The sequence below is a fragment of the Diabrotica virgifera genome, chromosome 3 (assembly GCF_917563875.1).
Source record: "Diabrotica virgifera virgifera chromosome 3, PGI_DIABVI_V3a".
Taxonomy (NCBI): Eukaryota; Metazoa; Arthropoda; class Insecta; order Coleoptera; family Chrysomelidae; genus Diabrotica; species Diabrotica virgifera.
In genome coordinates, this window is record NC_065445.1 from 164,837,255 (window position 1) to 164,857,808 (window position 20,554).

The window sequence follows — 20,554 nt, forward strand, 5'->3', positions numbered from 1 at the left end:
TAGTCTTATAAATTGTACAGATTATATTAATAATATTATTATTTTATTTAATAAATAATTCTTTTTTGATTATGGCGCCATCTATCGACAACTAGAATAATCACCGAACTAGAATAATTACCAAAGTATTCACAGACGTGCCTTTTTTTCTGTCACATACAATTTAATGCGTTAGAGAGAAATCGAAAAACTGTGACGCACTGAAAGATGATCATGAGAAAAAGAATAGAACCTTCTCCCTAAATTCAATTTTTTAAGCTTGGCGTCCTTTTACAGCCAATGAAATTTAAACAAAATTAATAATTCTTGCTTTGGAAATTTAAATGGACCAATGAGAATATTTTGAAAATTATGACATTCAGTCAAAATGGTCTTTTTGATCTTAAATTTGGAATTATTTGCCTAAATGGTGATTTTATTCTCTTATCTGAGTAAAATTGAATTAAAGAATTAAATTCACTGAACTTTCTAGATTGTTTTGATATATTTTGCATATTTGAGGATACTCCCAATAAGTTCTTATAGCCACTTTATGCGAACACTGTCCGTACACTTTCTATACTTTTTATCACTACCTCTACAAATTAAAGTCCACATATCTTCACTCTTAATACATATAAAGTACTGAAATAACTTTCAAATTATTCAGAAATAAATTACCAATTGATACTGCATTAACCATATCTCAGAAAATCATTTTCTTCGTTAAAATTGATATCGAATTCTGACATTCCCCAAATCTACAACTTTAATGACCTATTTTCAACATTTTAGTCAAATTTACATTAATAAAATCTAAAATTGGTCTAACCATTATTCTCAATTTTTAGATTGGAGCCTCTTGTAAGATACTTTCATAAATTTATAAACTAACCAAATCACAGAGAACGTATCACATCAACGAACTTTCTCTCTAAGTGACTTGTAGAAAAATTGGAAATTTTTATGATTCTTAAACAGAAACAAAGGTCATCATGGAGCAAATTGTAAGTAATTCTTTGGTAAGACTAAATCTCAAACTATTGTATGTTCAGCAACAAATTCATATATTAAATGCCCTTTAAATAACTTCCTTTTATATAGTATGGTCTATTTCAAACTTTCTTGTTACTTAAACTGTACAACTCTAAATAAATTCATCCTATAACTATTAAATCAATGCATAGTGCAATTTTAACTTTAAATCTCTGTAATACTCTCATTCTATTCAACCTTCCAATCAATCACGCTTCTCGAACACCACCTGTATTGAGATACTTACTTAACTGCTTTGGGCAGTACAAAATCATTAAATTGACTCTTATTTAACTTATTCTATCAATTTGGTATCTTAAAATCATGACAATATATTAAAGGTTTTCATTTTTCTCTACCACGGGCATGTAAATTTGGAACACCCTGTATAAAACAAATTATGTATAGATAGCTTTTAAGAGAGTGATTCGGAGAAGTGTTTACGAACCGCGGGAACAATACGACTCAAATAAACAATTAGAGTGATGTATACAAAGAAAGTGTTCGCGGATGGATTTGTCATTAACCACCGCTAACTAATACTCTAGTGAATAAGATAATAGGTCATTAAATTTGTAAATGTTGTATTAATGTAGAAAGTAAAATTGAAATGGGGAATATTATTTTTTCTTGAAATCCATTAAGATATTTAGAAAAAGGAAAGTTGTGTTGATAAATACGGATAATTGAAGGTTGCTTGGGATTGGTTAATTTTTGAATGCTGGAAAGGGTAATTTTGAAGTAGGAGAATGGATGAGAGATGTGTGGCAGAATGTTTTTGGCGATCGAAAGGTGAAGTCCAGTGTTCGAGAAGAGTGTATAAAAAAGTAAAACGCTGGTATAGTTAGTTTGTTTTGTTGTGTAAATTAAAAAGTAAGATATCGTGGAACGAGTGTTAGGCCGAGTCGAGATAGTATATAACTCCTTGAGTCTACAGTATCCCGGTTTTGTTGAAGTGTTTGAAAAAGGAAACACGGCATCAGGAGAAGGCAGGAACGAGAGCTGTACGAGGCGTAGTTTTCAGAAAGGAGCAGAGGCTTTACTGGGAAGCTGGTACGAGTCGTTTGATCGCAACCCAAGATAGGAGGAAACGTGTTTTGTGTGAAGACATTGTCAAATCATCAGTAAAGGTCAGTCTATTTTGTTATGACATGAATGTATGGTTTATGTATTAAATACCACATTGAAAATTGAGGCACACAATCATTATTAAAAATTTTTCATCAAACCTAAATCAATTTATCACTGATAAATCATAATAGTTCATTTTAAATAAAATAACTTTGGAGACAAAAAGAAATAAGATTCCCATGTTTGTAAATGTTATATTAAATAAAGATAGAAAGATAAGATATAAGAAATATTAAGCATTGAATGCCATTTAGATAAAATAAACAATTTATAATTTCTAATTGAAATTCATATGTGTGTATTATTTTACTCTCTTTTATCTATCCCGATTAGGAATCCACTGAGAAATATTTTGAAGCCACGAAAGTAAGTAATTGATATTATAATTTAGCCCTGATATTGACACTCTATTGGTATTTGATCTGTTTGATTAATGAGATAATTATTAATTAATTAATTAAAATAAATTACATCTGAGAACAGCATCAGATTTCAAAAATAAGATCACAACAACATGTCGCCCAAAGTGGAAAGCATTGAAAAGTATTTGTAGTGGCAAATTTGAAGGAATAGAAAGAGAAAAGCCGGTGGTTGGAAATTTATATGCCCGTGGTAAAAAGTGAGATATTTACATTTGATGACATAAAATTTTAGATATCTTTAGGTACAAATTTGACATAACTGATTTAATTTATCGATATTTACATTTGATATATTTATTGACAATTTATTAAATTTGGGTGAGAAAAATTCGTCTTGGTAACATACTATTCAAATTTCATATTTGGCGGGGATAGTACTTCTTGAAAACAAATGTCTGTGACAAGAAGAAAAAGCAAAGACAACAAAAAACAAGAAGAACATTCAGATCAAGAGGAAAATTTAGACCAAGAAGATATTTTAGACACAACCATCATGGAAACACAACAAAAATTGAAACAAGCAATAGAAGAGAATAATATAAAAATGGGAAAGCGTCTAGACAAATATGAAAATGAAGTAAAAGCTTGTTTAGAAAATGTTAGGAAAGAAATGGCGGAACAAGACAAGAAGATAGAAGAAATGGAAGCAAAATTTGAAAATGCTATTCAAATAGACAGAGAAGAAGTGGAAAAAAGTATCACAGAAATATAAAAACAAGTCACCGAAAACAAGAATCAACAAAATTCCGGAGAAAGAAGGGAAACGATTATCCATAGCACAGATGACGTGAAAATACGGTTTGGCGGGGATGTAAGAAGATTACACCCAGTGCCGTTCATAAATAGCCTGAAAAAGAAAGTACAGCACATCTGAAATTTTGAAACAGCGAAAGAAACAATCAGAAACCATCTTAAGTATGAGGCAAGCCTATGGTTTGATAGCAAAGAAGAAGAATTTGGCAGTTGGCAACAATTTGAACAAAAATTTTTGAATTATTTCTGGGGAAAAGTCCAACAATTGGAAATTAACAAGGAATTGCAAAATGGGAAATACAATGATAGGATGGGTATCTCAGAAAGGACATATGCTTTACAAATTTACAATAATGCAAAATATTTACAATATAATTATTCATCAGAACAATTAGTCGAACTGATTGCAAGACATTTCGAAGAAACGCTGGAAGACCATATCACATTGCAAAACTACAAAGACATAGATAGTTTATGCCAATTCCTACAAATAAGAGAATCACGTCTAAGAGAAAGAAAATCAAGAAGGTCGCGAGAAGATTACAGGCCCCGAGAAACACAGGATTACAGAGATAGAAATCAAAATAGGAGGGACTATACAAGACGAGATTTTAATCCCAGAAGGGAAAACGAAAATAGAGACAACGGAAGAGGAAATTATGAACAAAGAAATAGGCAATGGAATGAGGACAGAAATCGAGAATACCAGAATAGAAACACCACACGCTCAAATCAAGAAAACAGAAATAATGGTAGACAAAATGAACAGGGATATCGAGAAAACTGAAACAGATCCGACAGACCAAGAGACAATAGAAGAGAGGTAAATAATACCCAGACAGAAGAATATGACGGAGAGAGACATTATGACGAAAATATAAACAACGATGAGCAACCGGCGTCTTTTCACGACGGCGCTCACTAAAAACAAAAATAAACAAACAGGAATCTTTTGTCACCCCAAGGAGTTTATTAAATTGGCAGGAAACAACGAAAAGAAAAATGGAGTTAATTTAAAATTTGTTGATGGATTTATCAACGAGAAACCAATTAAAATTATGATAGACACTGGATCTGAAATAACATTGGTCAACAGAAAACTAATAGAAGAAGTTAACTTAACAAATTTAATTTACAAAATACCTAGGGTAAATTTAGTGGGCGCAAACAAACGGACATTGGCAACTATAAATGAAGGCATACGAGTAATGGTACGACTGGGTAAGAATATGTATGCACTACAATATGTATGCCAAACATGCCACATGACATGATAGTAGGAGTTGACGAATTGGCAGAAAAACATGTAGTGATAGATTTTAAAAATAATACGATGAAACTAACAGAAGAAAAAGAAGAAGAACAGGACAAGGAACATGAGAAACAAAATACGGACGAAGTAGGTAAAGAACAAACAGTGGAAATGAATTTGGCAACGAAGCAAGGACAAAGAAGAAAAAAGAGAAAAGGTCAGACAAAGATAAAAGAAGTTAAAACCTGGGATTCCTCAAAAGAAGAGACGAGCTCAGGAGAAGAAGAAATAAAGATAACAAATGAAAGTGAAAAGAATATGATTGAAACAGTGGTATTTGAAGAGGAGGTATATGCAAACGAGGATGCAGAATGCACGGTAAACATATGTGAAGAATCTGAGGAAAAAGACAAAAAATTGATATGTGGATAAGGAAAAGAAAAAGAATTGCGGTTGATGTTAAGAAACTATGAAACTTTGATCAATGAGGAAAACAGAGTGGCTAAAAAGTACGAACATTCATTTGAGGTTAAAAACTTGGGAAATTTTCGATCAAAGACTTACCCGATTCCATATAAGTATCGACAAGAGGTGAAAGAAGAAATTAATAAGATGTTGGAAGATCAAATCATCGAACGATGTGATTCACCTTATGTTAACCCAATTGTGATAGTAAAGAAAAGCAATGGAGAATTGAGATTATGTTTAGATGCCAGGAATATCAACCAGCACACTGTATCACAATATGAATCACCTCTAAACATCGAGGCCATTTTTGGAAGGATTACGGGGTCACACATATTTTCTAAAATTGACTTAAAACACAGTTTTTGGTTGATACTTTTAGCTGAAAAGTGTAGAAACTACACCGCTTTTTCAATTGATGGTATTGTCTACCGGTTTAAGGTAGTGCCATTTGGATTGCAGAGTGCTTGTGCAGCACTTGTACGAGCTCTCCATACCATTTTAAATCGCCATGAAGATTTCATAGTTCATTATATCGATGATTTATTAATTTTTTCACAAGATACACAGAGTCATTTGGAACACATAAAAATAATTCTGGAGGAATTGGACACAGCGGGATTAAAATTAAACATTGAAAAATGTCAATTTTTTCAAAAAGAAGTAATTTATTTGGGTTTTAAATTGGACACCAAAACAGTAGGCTTAGCCGAAGACAGAGTCAAGCTCATAGATGAATACCCAAGGCCAACGAATTTGAAAACATTGAGAGGTTTTCTTGGCACGATTAATTATTTTAAAAAGCTGATTCCCGATTTGAGCCAAAAGGAAATCCCTCTGATAAAATTGCTGAAAAAAGGAATAAAATGGAATTGGAAAGAAGAACAGGAGGAAGCTTTCAAAACATTAAAACGAGAATTCGCAAAAGGAACGAAAATATATCATCCCATTTATAATATACCTTTTATACTCCGAGCTGATGCGTCCATACAAAAATTTGCAGGAGTTTTGTCTCAAATACAAAACGACCAAGAAGTGCCGATATGTTTTATATCTCGAGTGACTAAAACATATGAGAGAAAATAAAGTGTAACAGAATTGGAGTTTGCCAGTGTACTATATTGCGTAAACAAATTGAGGTTTTACTTATTGGGAGCAAAATTCACAATCGAAACAGACCATGCAGCTTTAGTACATATCATGAAGAATCGATTAGTAAATAATAGAATACATAGAGGCATTCTATTATTACAGGAGTATGATTTTGAGTTCCGATATATAAAAAGAAAAGACAACATAATAGCCGACGCTCTAACACGGGATGAGGACACCGGAAAAAAGGAAACAATTACTCTACAGGTGGGACTAAATAGATTAATACAAGAAGAAGGGGTATATTCGTTAAATGAGATAAGGACAAACCAGGAAGACCTAGAGGAAAGAGAGAAAAGAAGAGCAGAGGTAGAAAATAACATATATTTTAAGAGAATAGACGGAAAGGAACTATATTTAGTGACACAGACATTGGCAGAAAAGATAATAAAGAAATTACATGAGGACAATGGACATATCGGTGGCAGAAAGGTTTGGCTCGTTTTTAGGGAAAATTACATCAGCCGACAAGATTACCGCATTGCAAAGGAAATTACCCAGAAGTGCGATGTATGTCAAAAATATAAGAGTAGGAATTTCAAAAACGAAAATATTGCAAAAAATATTGAAGCCCAGAACAAATTGGACATTGTAGCAATAGATATGTTAAGCGATCTAATTATGACCACTAAAAGGAACAAACATATTCTGGTGATGGTGGATGTGTTTTCAAAATACGTAAAATTATACAGTTGCCGCACCACAAAGGGGGAAGAAATATTAAGAAAAATCGACAATTTTATAGCCACAATAGGAACACCAAAAAGGATTCTACTAGACAATGCAACGTATTTCCGAAATGATCGTTTCAAGGGACAACTTCGAGAACGGGGAATAGAGACAAATTTTGTCAGCATCAGGCATCCCCAGAGTAACCCTTCGGAGCGCTTCATACAGGAAGTGACGAAATTTCTTCGCATTGCGACGGATGGTCAACATCGCCACTGGGACAGGAAAATGGCGGAAATAGAAATGTATCTAAATACCATTCCGAGCACAGTAACAAAAGAGACCCCGGAATACATCATGAAAGGGGTAATGCCGATAAGGCCATGGGAAGACCCAGAGCCAAAGGAATATCAACAGGTGATTGAAACAGTACAGAGAATATTGCGGCGAAGCAATGAAAAGTATATCCAACGACAGGAACATAATAGAAAACGAAGACCAGTGACTTTCCAAAAGGGTGAAAAAGTACTTGTGAGGGCATTACGAGTATCAAATCTTCCTGGGGGTATTTGCGCAAAGTTAATGCCTGTTTTCGAAGGCCCGTACATCGTGAATAATGAAGATGGGATAAATAGTTATAAGTTGAGGCATAGAAACTCGGAAAAGATCCGAGGAATTTATAATATTCACGATGTATACAAATATCACGAATAAAAGACAGAACTGCATAAAGTAGATAGTAAGTTAGGGTATAAGACATAGATTAAAGCAAGGTAATATACGGGGAGTTGGATTTGCCTCGAGAAAATTTAATTAAAGATGCAGATAAATTTTATCGAATACAAACGCGGGGATTTGTTATATTCCTAATTGATATAAGAAATAGAAGTTTATAATCATAAATTAAAGCCAAATTAAAATTAAGGTTTTCATTTTTCTCGACCACGGGCATGTAAATTTTGAACACCCTGTATAAAACAAATTATGTATAGATAGCTTTTAAGAGAGTGATTCGGAGAAGTGTTTACGAACCGCGGGAACAATACGACTCAAATAAACAATTAGAGTGATGTGTACAAAGAAAGTGTTCGCGGAAGGATTTGTCATTAACCACCGCTAACTAATACTCTAGTGAATAAGATAATAGGTCATTAAATTTGTAAATGTTGTATTAATGTAGAAAGTAAAATTGAAATGGGGAATATTATTTTTTCTTGAAATCCATTAAGATATTGTTACGCGATTGACTCTACTATTTTATTTATTTATATCTTTAGGCACAAAGTTTAATTTAAATAAAGGAAGACTTACTTATATTATTTTATTTACATCACTTATTTATTTTAATAATTACAAATAACACCAACTAACACATCTAATTTATTTACAACTCAAATTTATGATTTAATTAACTAAACATAATAACTTCGATAACTAATATATACATTTCATTAAATCCGATTCGAATACAATTATATCACGCGTCGCGGCTCGTTCATTGACTGACTGGCCTGTGCTCGAATTCCTGTTCTTAAATACTCTGACAGTGGTCGCCTCGAATCGCCGTGGAAGGTCTGGCCTTTACTCGTAACCCCGGGAAGCATCGAGAATAATTAGGCCGGGTTGTGAGGCGTCACATTGCCCCCTCCTTAAAAGATGGTTCCTCCTGGAACCTTGTCGGGACTGGAACTGGATGCTGGTATCTGCAACTGGACCCTCTTTTACAACTCACAGTTGTATAAAAGTGACAGGGGACGGTCTTCTCTCCGCACCAGTAACTATGCGGATTGCAACAGACTAACACCTGGACCTCGGTGTCTTGGAAAATTTCTTCTACCATATTTCGGATAACTCTCCAGTCTAATTGGCTGCATTCTAACTTTGGCATGGCTAACTTTTGCACGTCGGACTCCAACACGTGCTCTCTCAATTGAATTAATGCATCCCATACATCTTGGTAGGTAGGTTGGTCACGGACAGTGTCTTTTGTTACCAGATAGAATAGGTAACGTGATGCATCTTGGAGTTTCAATGCTTTGCCAGGAGCTGACAGTTGGCATTGAAGTTCTGCAACTCGACCAAACTTCCTTCGGAAGGCGGATGCCAACCCTCGTGCGTCTTTGATACTGGCCGGGATGGTATGGGCCAGCGAATAGTCATCGGGAAGTGCGAGAAGATCTCGCTTTTCTTCAGTGGTAACACCATGTCTTGCTTTACCGGTACCTCCGTAGGCACCCATGAACTCTTCAAAGGTAAGGTCAGGTATTCCTCGAATTTGGTTGACTTCCACTTCTTCATCTACGTCGTGGTCTCCCTCGTACGGCGCCAACCGGTTATGGTGGACTATCATCGGCTTTCCCCTAGGAATCTTGCTTATTCGGTACATAACGTCATTGATTTTCTTGACAATGAGGTACGGACCCTCCCAGAACTGCTGCAACTTGGGAGAACAACCCGTTCGCTTCTTTGGATTATAAAGCCAGACTTTGTCGTTCTCCTTAAAACATCCCTTCTCGGCTTGGGTATCGTATCGTTTCTTCATGCGGTCGCTAGCGATCTGAAGGTTAGACCGGACCAACTCATGTATATCGTCCATTCTTCTTCGTAATTCATTCACGTAATCCTCACCAGCAACATCTTCTCCAGGTCGACATCCAAACTCTAGATCACAGGGTAGACGCATCTCACGTCCAAATAGGACTTTTGCTGGTGTTTGGCCAGTTGATTCATTAACGGCAGATCTATAGGCCATTGCGAAGAACGGAAGGTACTGGTCCCAGTCTCGTTGATGATGGGACACCATCTTTGTCAAATACTTGCCGACTGTCCTATTCATACGCTCCACCATTCCATCCGATTGCGGGTGATAGGCCGTGGTTCTTGTCTTCTTCATGCCTAGTTTATCACAGATTCCTTGAAATAGATCGCTCTCAAAGTTCCTTCCTTGGTCACTATGGATCTCCAGAGGTACTCCAAATCGGCTGATGCAGTCTTTGATTAACACATCTGCAATAGTGGCGGCCTTCTGGTCTGGAATTGCGTAGATCTCCACCCACTTCGTTAAGTAATCCATTACCACCAACATGTATTTGCATCCATTGTCACTTTCTGGAAATGGCCCGGCAATATCCAAAGCTATTCTTTCAAACGGACTTCCAACATTGTACTGTCTCATAGGAGCCTTTCTTTTCCGGTAGGGTCCGTTACTTGTAGCACAGGTAGTACATTTCTTACACCAGTCCTTCACATCGTCGGAACTATTCATCCAATAATATCGTTCCCGAATTCTCTGAAGAGTTTTCTTTACACCAAAATGCCCTCCTGATGGACTGTCGTGTAACTGACGAAGTACTTCGGCTACTCTGCTCTTTGGAATCACCAACTGTGTTCTCCTCACCGAACCATCATCATTTTCTATTACTCGTTTAAGCAAGCTGTCTTCCAAGATAAATGAGTCCCACTGGGCCCAATACGTCTTAACTACTGAGCCTAGGCTTGATATTTCTTGCCAAGATGGTCGACGATTTTCTTCTTTCCATTTTCGAATCTTCTGTAAAACTGGATCTTTTTCTTGTTCTTCCTTGATCTTGGTAGGCGTCCACTCGTCGTTGACCACTGTTGTTCTTAGTACTGCTGCTTCCTTTGACTCTGTTTTGTTGCAATGGGAACATTCTGCTGGACACGGTCTTCTAGATAGAGAATCAGCGTTCCTGTGGCTAACTCCGGCCCGATGCTCGATCTTGAAATCATATTCTTGAAGTCGTTCAATCCATCTGGCTATCTGACCCTCTGGATTCTTAAACTGCATTAACCATTTAAGGGCGGCATGGTCGGTTCGGATTAGAAACTTCCTTCCGTAGAGGTATTGATAGAAGTGTTCCACTGATTTTACTACTGCTAGAAGTTCTCTTCTCGTGACGCAATAATTTCGTTCAGGTTTTGAAAGCACTTTACTAAAATATCCAAAGACTCGTTCCTGTCCTCCTTGGATCTGCGACAGCACTCCTCCAATTCCCACATTGCTTGCATCCGTATCTAAGATGAACTCTCCTTCTGGCAGTGGATACCCTAATATTGGCGCTGTAATTAAATGCCTCTTCAAAGTTTCAAAGGCCGTTTGGCAGTCTCCATCCCAGCAATAATCCCTTGCTTCCTCTGTAAGTCGCGTTAATGGCTTAGCGATATCTGCAAACTTCTTAATGAATCTCCGGTAGTAAGTAAATAGTCCCAGAAAACTTCTTACTTGATGTTTATCAGTTGGTTCCGGCCATTCCTTAATGGAATCGATTTTTCCTTTGTCCACGGCCACTCCTTCTTTGCTGAATATATGGCCTAGACAATTGACTTTACTTTGAAATAGCTGGCATTTCTTGGGGTTTAACATTAACTGGGCAGCTTTAAGTCGATTAAAAACGTCTTCTAAATTCTTCAGGTGGTCTTCAAACGTCTCCCCCAAAACGATTATGTCGTCTAAATACACCAGGCACGTCTTCCAAGATAACCCTCTCAACACATTTTCCATAAGCCTCTCAAATGTCGCAGGAGCATTACAGAGTCCGAATGGCATAACGTTGAATTCCCATAATCCAGATCCTGTCGTAAAGGCCGTCTTCTCCTTGTCCACTGGATCCATTTCTACCTGCCAATATCCAGACTTCAAGTCCAACGTAGAAAACAATTTACTTCCAGCCAGTGTATCCAACGTGTCGTCGATCCGAGGCAGAGGATAACTATCTTTCTTGGTAACATTGTTCAACAAACGGTAGTCCACACAGAATCTCGTAGTTCCATCTTTCTTCTTGACCAGGACCACCGGAGAGACCCATGGGCTCGTAGAAGACTCTAACACCCCGTCTTCCTTCATTTCTTGAACAATACTTTCAGCTTCCTCTCTCTTTGCCTGTGGTAATCGTCGAGCTGTTTGACGAATTGGCCTAGCGGTACCAGTGTCAATTTTATGTTTGACAACTGTCGTTCTTCCTGTCTTTCCTCCTTTCGGTACGAATATATCACGATATTGCCTAAGAAATTCCCTTAATTTTCTTTTTTCCATTTGATTTGGCCTGGACTGGCATGAGACTGGCCTGCAACTGCAACCATTTGGTCGAACTTGTCGTTGGAATTATCTGATGTTGTCGTCTGACGGATTATGGACGTCACGGGTACACAAGTTCCTACTTTTGTCTCCTTCTTGATGGTCACTGGGTAGTCATTGACATTAATCAATCTCACGGGAATTTCTTTAGCAGAAGTAACCAATTCCTTTCCAATTATGATTCCTCGGCCAACCTCCTCGTCGTGGTTCCATGGCTCCATCATAACAGGCGTTCCTTCTTCTACAGTTCCCTGTAGCCGCGCTACGATGATCGTTTCACTCCTCGCAGGCACAACTGTATTTTCTTTAATGGCTGCTAGCACAGTTCTGTCATCATGTGGACGAAGAAATACCTCCTCGTTGCCAACTTTGATTACCCTATTCTTAAAATCCAATTGAAATCCATGCAAATTCATTACGTCCATTCCTAATATAACATCTTCTTCGATGTCTGCAACTATGACAGTATGGACGAACTTTTCTGCTCCGATCCCCAATTGTATCTGGATTTCTCCGTGGATGTTGGCATTTTCACCTGTGGCAGTCCGCAGTCGCAACCTCGTTGGTAAGAGCTTCTTATGACTGTTTATAACTGACGGTCGTATAATGGTCCTGGTCGCTCCGGTATCCACCAACAATGTATACTTTTTACCATTTATTTCTCCATCCACATATACACTATCTTCACGACATTTCAAAGAAGCTATTAGTATTAGATGGTCTTTAGAGGAGTTCTGAGTCGAGGCTGCCCTCCTAGGGTCTGTGCGTTCTCTTATTTCCTGCTGGTGAGTTTCTTGATTTGCGTTCTTCCTTAAACTCCGTGCGTGCCCATTTTCACCACAATTGCAGCAATTCATGGTCATCGTTTTCTTCGATGTAAAGCCTTTCACCATATTTACCAGCTGGTCAAGTTTATCTTCATCCTCTTCTTCTTTCACAGTTCGAACTGCACTGTACTCACCAGAGGCCTGCGTAGCTGATTCGAATTCGAGGGCCGCGGACAATACATCGACCAGCGTCTTGTGACGAGCTAATCGCAGTGTTCTCTGCATTTCAACATCACGAAGACCATCCATAAATGTTTGAACAGCCAATATTTCCCTCATGTCTTCGGGAGCTGTTGGATAAGCGAATCGTACTAGCCTGGCAATATCTAGCTCATATTCTTGAAGAGCTTCATCTTTCTTTTATCGTCGGTTTTTAAACCGCGCCTGATAGACATACTCCAAATGTTCGTGCCCATAACGCATGTTTAGTCTCTTCATGAGTTGTTCAAAATCATTCGTTTCCTCTACAGATATGGTCTGGAGTACATCCAAAGCCTCTCCTCGAAGAGCAATAACCAGATTTACAGCTTTGTCTTTTTCAGACCATCCGTTCGCTCTTGAAACTGTTTCAAATTGTTTCTTATAACTGTTCCATGACGACTTTCCGTCGAAATTTGGCACCTTAACCCAAGCATGACCCACACTCCCTTCAACTATCGACCGTGGAATTTGTATTTGGTTTCATCATTTTCAATGTCTGTTAAGATGGGTTCCATCCCTTTGTCTACTTTTTCCGTTTCCTGCATTTTCTTTTCTATTTCCTTGATCTTTTCTTCAAAAGTAGATTTTATGGACGATATCTTGTCGTCGAAATCCGAAGTGACCTTAGAGATGTTAGCAGAGATCTCGTTAGTCATTTTGCTTTCAAGGGATGAAATATCACCGGAAACTTTCTTCTCTTACGATGCAATGTCTGTCGAAACTTTCAAAACATCCGAGGAAACTTGGGAGATTTCACTAGAAACTTTGTTCTCTAACGATGTAATGTCTGTCGATACTTTGTTCTCTAACGATGTAATGTCTGTCGATACTTTGTTCTCTAACGATGTAATGTCTGTTGATACTTGAGAGATTTCACTAGAAACTTTGTTCTCTAACGGTGTAATGTCTGTCGATACTTTGTTCTCTAACGATGTTATTGACGAAATTAAAGCAGCATGCTTGTCTTCAAACAAATAGGTTTCTGGATCTTGACCCTCTTCTTGAAGAGCGTTTTTTAGACGTTCGACTAGATCAGCCTTTTTTCCAGTAGAACTCAGGTCCCTTTCTTCCAATTCAAGTCTCAGGTCTGCAATTTTTAGCTTACAAAAGGTAGACATGATCACACACTTTATTTATTACGATTTATATTAATTTATTTTTAAAGGTTCCACACTGTATTTAAACCGAAAATGTACGTTGATATTTATTTCAAGTATCCTCACTTTAAAATTGAAGGAAAAAGGACCCCAGGACGAAGAAGAATATCCTGGCTTGCTAATCTGAGAGCATGGTATAGAAAGACCTCAACTCAACTATTTCGTATAGCAACTAATAAAGTCATCATAGCCAGAATGATCGCCAACGTTCGGAACGGACAGGCACCCTAAGAAGAAGAAGATCCTCACTTCTGCACCATTTTGTTACGCGATTGACTCTACTATTTTATTTATTTATATCTTTGGGCACTAAGTTTAATTTAAATAAAGGAAGACTTACTTATATTATTTTATTTACATCACTTATTTATTTTAATAATTACAAATAACACCAACTAACACATCTAATTTATTTACAACTCAAATTTATGATTTAATTAACTAAACATAATAACTTCGATAACTAATATATACATTTCATTAAATCCGATTCGAATACAATTATATCACGCGTCGCGGCTCGTTCATTGACTGACTGGCCTGTGCTCGAATTCCTGTTCTTAAATACTCTGACAGCGGTCGCCTCGAATCGCCGTGGAAGGTCTGGCCTTTACTCGTAACCCCGGGAAGCATCGAGAATAATTAGGCCGGGTTGTGAGGCGTCACAATATTTAGAAAAAGGAAAGTTGTGTTGATAAATACGGATAATTGAAGGTTGCTTGGGATTGGTTAATTTTTGAATGCTGGAAAGGGTAATTTTGAAGTAGGAGAATGGATGAGAGATGTGTGGCAGAATGTTTTTGGCGATCGAAAGGTGAAGTCCAGTGTTCGAGAAGAGTGTACAAAAAAGTAAAACGCCGGTATAGTTAGTTTGTTTTGTTGTGAAAATTAAAAAGTAAGATATCGTGGAACGAGTGTTAAGCCGAGTCGAGATAGTATATAACTCCTTGAGTCTAGAGTATCCCGGTTTTGTTGAAGTGTTTGAAAAAGGTAGAACACGGCATCAGGAGAAGGCAGGAACGAGAGCTGTACGAGGCGTAGTTTTCAGAAAGGAGCAGAGGCTTTACTGGGAAGCTGGTACGAGTCGTTTGATCGCAACCCAAGATAGGAGGAAACGTGTTTTGTGTGAAGACATTGTCAAATCATCAGTAAAGGTCAGTCTATTTTGTTATGACATGAATGTATGGTTTATGTATTAAATACCACATTGAAAATTGAGGCACACAATCATTATTAAAAATTTTTAATCAAACCTAAATCAATTTATCACTGATAAATCATAATAGTTCATTTTAAATAAAATAACTTTGGAGACAAAAAGAAATAAGATTCCCATGTCTGTAAATGTTATATTAAATAAAGATAGAAAGATAAAATATAAGAAATATTAAGCATTGAATGCCATTTAGATAAAATAAACAATTTATAATTTCTAATTGAAATTCATATGTGTGTATAATTTTACTCTCTTTTATCTATCCCGATTAGGAATCCACTTAGAAATATTTTGAAGCCACGAAAGTAAGTAATTGATATTATAATTTAGCCCTGAGATTGACACTATATTGGTATTTGATCTGTTTGATTAATGAGATAATTATTAATTAATTAATTAAAATAAATTACATCTGAGAACAGCATCAGATTTCAAAAATAAGATCACAACAATATATATATATATATATATATATATATATATATATATATATATATATATATATATATATATATATATATATATATATATATATACAGATATATTCTGTCAATCTGGCACCATTTTTAAGCAAAACATGTCAATGTCGCACCCAATTTGACGATGTGGCACCCGATTTTGGGTGCCAGTACGACAGCGTGTATGTTTTCGTCCTAGGAGAGTACAAGTGTTCCTAATGCAGAATATGTAAAAAACGTAATGGTGCCAGATTGAGACTTTTTCTAAACGGACATATTGATTTGTTCAGGCATTTTTCGATAGAGGGCGCTCTACTATATACAACTGTATGTAACTATATAATTTTAGTCAATTTGGCACCAACAAAAAAAGTGGCATAGTGGCACCATAAATCTGACAACCCCGCCTTTCCCTAATATATCCTAACTCATGTTAGGCACCGATTTGTTATACCGCTTAAATCGCTGCGATCAATGGAGATATACGAGTATATCCGATTCTATGTAACAAAGTATTTTTAAAGGTGCTCTTTGTGTGCAGTAAATCAAAGTAAGTGCAATAAACAATAAATTGGATGTTAACATGAGAGACAGAACGAAAAGAATACTTAAATTATTAGACAACAAAGTACAAGATAACTAACCTAACCTAATTAAAATAATAGTAATAAAGTATTAACCCTTTAACGTTTAGTGTTTATATTTGAAGCCACTAATGGTAGGCGAGCCCTAGCGGGGATTTTTGCAGTTACTCGAGCGCGTCAGATTATCATATGGGGAGAAACTTGGTACCCTGCAGATGTACGTCTACCATATATTGGCTCTTACAGGGGGGTTGGTTAAGGGGGGCCCGAAAAAAAAATCTATTCTTAAAAAAACTCCAAATTGTCAGATTAAAAGGTAAGTTAAATAAAAGAAAAAGAGTGTATATTTCAAAAATCTGACGATTTGGGCCGGGCGTAAGGAAATGGGCGAGTTCCAAAGTTTCACAAGAAAAAAGCAAATATTTCGCGAAATAAATGAAAGATCGAAAAACTAAAAAATTTGTGCTCAATATTTTTTAAACATCTATCGAATGATACTATACACGACTTCCCACGGAGAGGGGTGGGGGGTAAATTTAATATTTTAAATAAGAATCCTGCGATATTTCGCGAAATGAACATCAGATCAAAAAACTGTAAAATACACTTATTCAATATTTTTGAAAAGCTATAGAATGGCACCACACACGACCTCCCACGGAGGTGGGGTGGGGGGTTACTTTAAAATCCTAAATAGGAGCCCCCATTTTTTATTGCAGATTTGGATTCCATACATAAAAATAAGTAACTTTTATGCGAAACATTTTTTCGAATTATGGATAGATGGCGTTGTAATCGGAAAAAACGATTGTTGGAAATGGAAAATTAAATTAAAAAATGGCAAGCGCCTACTAAAATTGAAAACTTTACTTAACTTTTTTTGGTTTTGGGACCTTCTCTTCACAACCCAATACCCCAAAGCGCTTGAGTGACTCCAAATTTAGCATACTTTGCTCCCCTTCCACAAAGAATACTCTAAAAGTATTAATTTTTTTCTTGTAAGAACTGAGTCATTCCAATGTGGAATGAAGTGGAGAAACTAACGAGGTTTTTATCTAATGACATTTTTTATTTATTTGATGAAATAGAATCGTCAAGATAAATATACAGATTTAAAATCAATATACAGAGAGATTCTAAATTATGGATATGGAAAATATGGATATTCACTTTGGAGAAAAATCCCAAGACAGGTCGATTTTTAATTTTAAAGTATAATTTTTTGACATATATGCCATAATAGTAACGTCATCCATTAGGGCATGATGACGTAATCGATGATTTTTTTAAATGGGAATACTGGTTTTGTAGTAGTTCATTTAAAAGGTTATTTAATTCTCTATTCGGTAATATAAACATAATCCTTATTTATAAAGGGTGGCCAAAAAAAATATTTTTGAATTAAATTATTTGCTGCAAAAAGAAGAATGTATGTATTTTATTTAACTCAAAATACATTCTACTACTGTGAGAAAAGAGAAAAAATAATTTATTAAGCTACTTCAAATGTAGCTGTAATTCTGCACCAAAATTTTAAAGCAAAACTTACATTTGCCATTTTATTTATTTGATAACGTCATATTTTAACCAGTGATTGGAACAGTAGCTACTTACTGCCACTTGTTGTTGCGTTTAGTAAATTTCCGACTTATTTCGTATGCTTTAACTTTAAAGGATGACGCACGGGTAAAGACTCGTGGACTCACAGAGGACTCATCTGTATAGAGATGTTTAAAATAATGGAATAAATTCAATTTATCGAAAACAGTCCACTTTGGAGAAAAATCCCGAGACAGGTCGAGTTTATTTCTAAATTATAATTTTTTTTTGACATATTATATACTATAATAGTGACTTCATTCATTTGGGCGTTTGATGTAATCGATAATTTTTTTAAAATGGAAACGAGGGTCGTGTGGTACCTCATTTAAAAGGTTAGTCAATTCTCTAGTCAGTAATATAAACAATAACATTATTCTTTATACAGGGTGGCCAAAATATATTTTTTTGAAATAAATTAATTGGCGCAAAAAGAAGAATATAATTAGATATATAATTTATTTAACTCAAAATACATTTTACTGATGTAAGAAAATATAAAAAAAATGTTTATTTCATATATAAACATTGCTTTTCTCATAAATTAAATGTCAAACAGCCACTCACTTACTTGTTGGCAGTTTGAACATTTAATTTAAGCGAAAAGCAATGTTTATTTATCAAATAAACATATTTATTATCATTGATTAATAAATAAATAAGCAATTTATAAAAAAATTAATAACATATTTTCTTTTTGATATTTTATTTACTTTGGCGGAACGTTGAACACAAGCATTCCTTAACTGTGTCAATGAGGTTAGTTGTCAAAATTAATCGAAAATAACAGAAACTTATCATAAAATTTCAAACTCCAATATAAAATTAGTTGGGAAAACAACTGTTTGTATACTATAAAAAACTTCAACAAACTGACAGCCATATATGTAAACAAACCAAAAGGTTGTTCTGAAGCTATTTTCTTGTGGCATTTTTACAATTTTAACTATTTAGAATGGGAAATAAGCCACAATATTATTAAAAAATGATTTTTATTAACGTTTCGACGCCCAAATCGGGTGCCGTTGTCAAAATACAAAATACTATTAATATAAACAAAAATGTTGTTGCTTAGTAAAAAAATTCTTCTAATAATTTATTTAATTTGACTCATTTATATCGGCAATTCAGATACATATGATACATTTTAAAGTAGAAGACTTTAAAATGATATTGCCAATATTTATGAGTTGCGTTCCTGGGACGACTTTACTGAAAGATAGTTCATTCGATTACATGAAATCAACCCCAACTCAAGAATATCCGTCACAAAAAATCATAGCATGTGATCTGTCTTTAAAAAGACAACCACATGCAACGGTGACATTAAAATTCTCGCGTTAGAGATCTCATAGTAAATCACGAGGGAAAACCAGAAAAAACCAGTGTCGCAAATTCCTCGGTGGAATGCAGTAGGATGTGGATACCCATACTGAAAGAGGAAGTCAATAGAAAGAAAATACCACAATTAGTAAGTCAATAGTCGAGTTAGTACATATTTTATATTTTAGTATTACTTATATACCCATGTATTATTGATATTATTTATAATTTAAACAAAATTATAGTAAAGTCAGAATTTGGTATTAATTTTGAGAGTAAATTAAATGTAAGACCAAATACTTACGATGTCGGGATAGTATCACGAGGTTTTTCCTGGTTTTCCCTCGTGATTTACTATGAGATCTCTAACGCGAGAATTTTAATGTCACCGTTGCATGTGGTTGTCTTTTTAAAGACAGATCACATGCTATGATTTTTTGTGACGGATATTCTTGAGTTGGGGTTGATTTCATGTAATCGAATGAACTATCTTTCAGTAAAGTCGTCCCAGGAACGCAACTCATAAATATTGGCAATATCATTTTAAAGTCTTCTACTTTAAAATGTATCATATGTATCTGAATTGCCGATATAAATGAGTCAAATTAAATAAATTATTAGAAGAATTTTTTTACTAAGCAACAACATTTTTGTTTATATTAATAGTATTTTGTATTTTGACAACGGCACCCGATTTGGGCGTCGAAACGTTAATAAAAATCATTTTTTAATAATATTGTGGCTTATTTCCCATTCTAAATAGTTAAAACCAAAAGGTTAGAAGTTGTACTTAAAATATGTGAAAACATCCCCAATCGTCTTTTTTGTACCTATCTCTTTTCATTGTACTGAGCGTAGGTCGTTCATAAAAATAACATGTGTTTTTACTTAATAAGAGGCGGTAACTGGTTTGTCATTAATTTCATGCGTGGAACAGAATAATGCTAGATAAAAAGTATGTGTTTTATAAAAGGCATAAGGCTCATAAGGCACGGGTAAAGGCTCGTGGACTCAAGTGTATATACAGTGATGAACGCGCTAATAACCGGCAAAATCACGTAAAAGATGGAAAACATATTAAGTTATTAGATAAAAAAATGAAACTAGTAGATGTGGGAAGTTTAGCGACAAAAACCTATAAATTTAAATTATATTTACTGTTTACCACCTTTAGACGTATCGCACGAGTTTAGCTACTGCCACTGTGAGAGTGACTGTTTTAGTTGACATTCTCCT

At 35.4% G+C, this 20,554-nt stretch overlaps 1 protein-coding gene across 1 annotated transcript in view; it reads left to right on the top strand.

Moving 5' to 3' along the window:
• The window catches only part of LOC126881377 (GATA zinc finger domain-containing protein 14-like), a 186,970-nt gene extending 178,333 nt beyond the window's left edge, over positions 1-8,637 (top strand). The window contains exon 2 of the mRNA XM_050645615.1: positions 5,101-8,637. The gene's annotated coding sequence lies outside the window, so the exon portion shown is untranslated. The remainder of the gene's footprint in view (positions 1-5,100) is intronic.
• Positions 8,638-20,554: the final 11,917 nt, after the last annotated feature.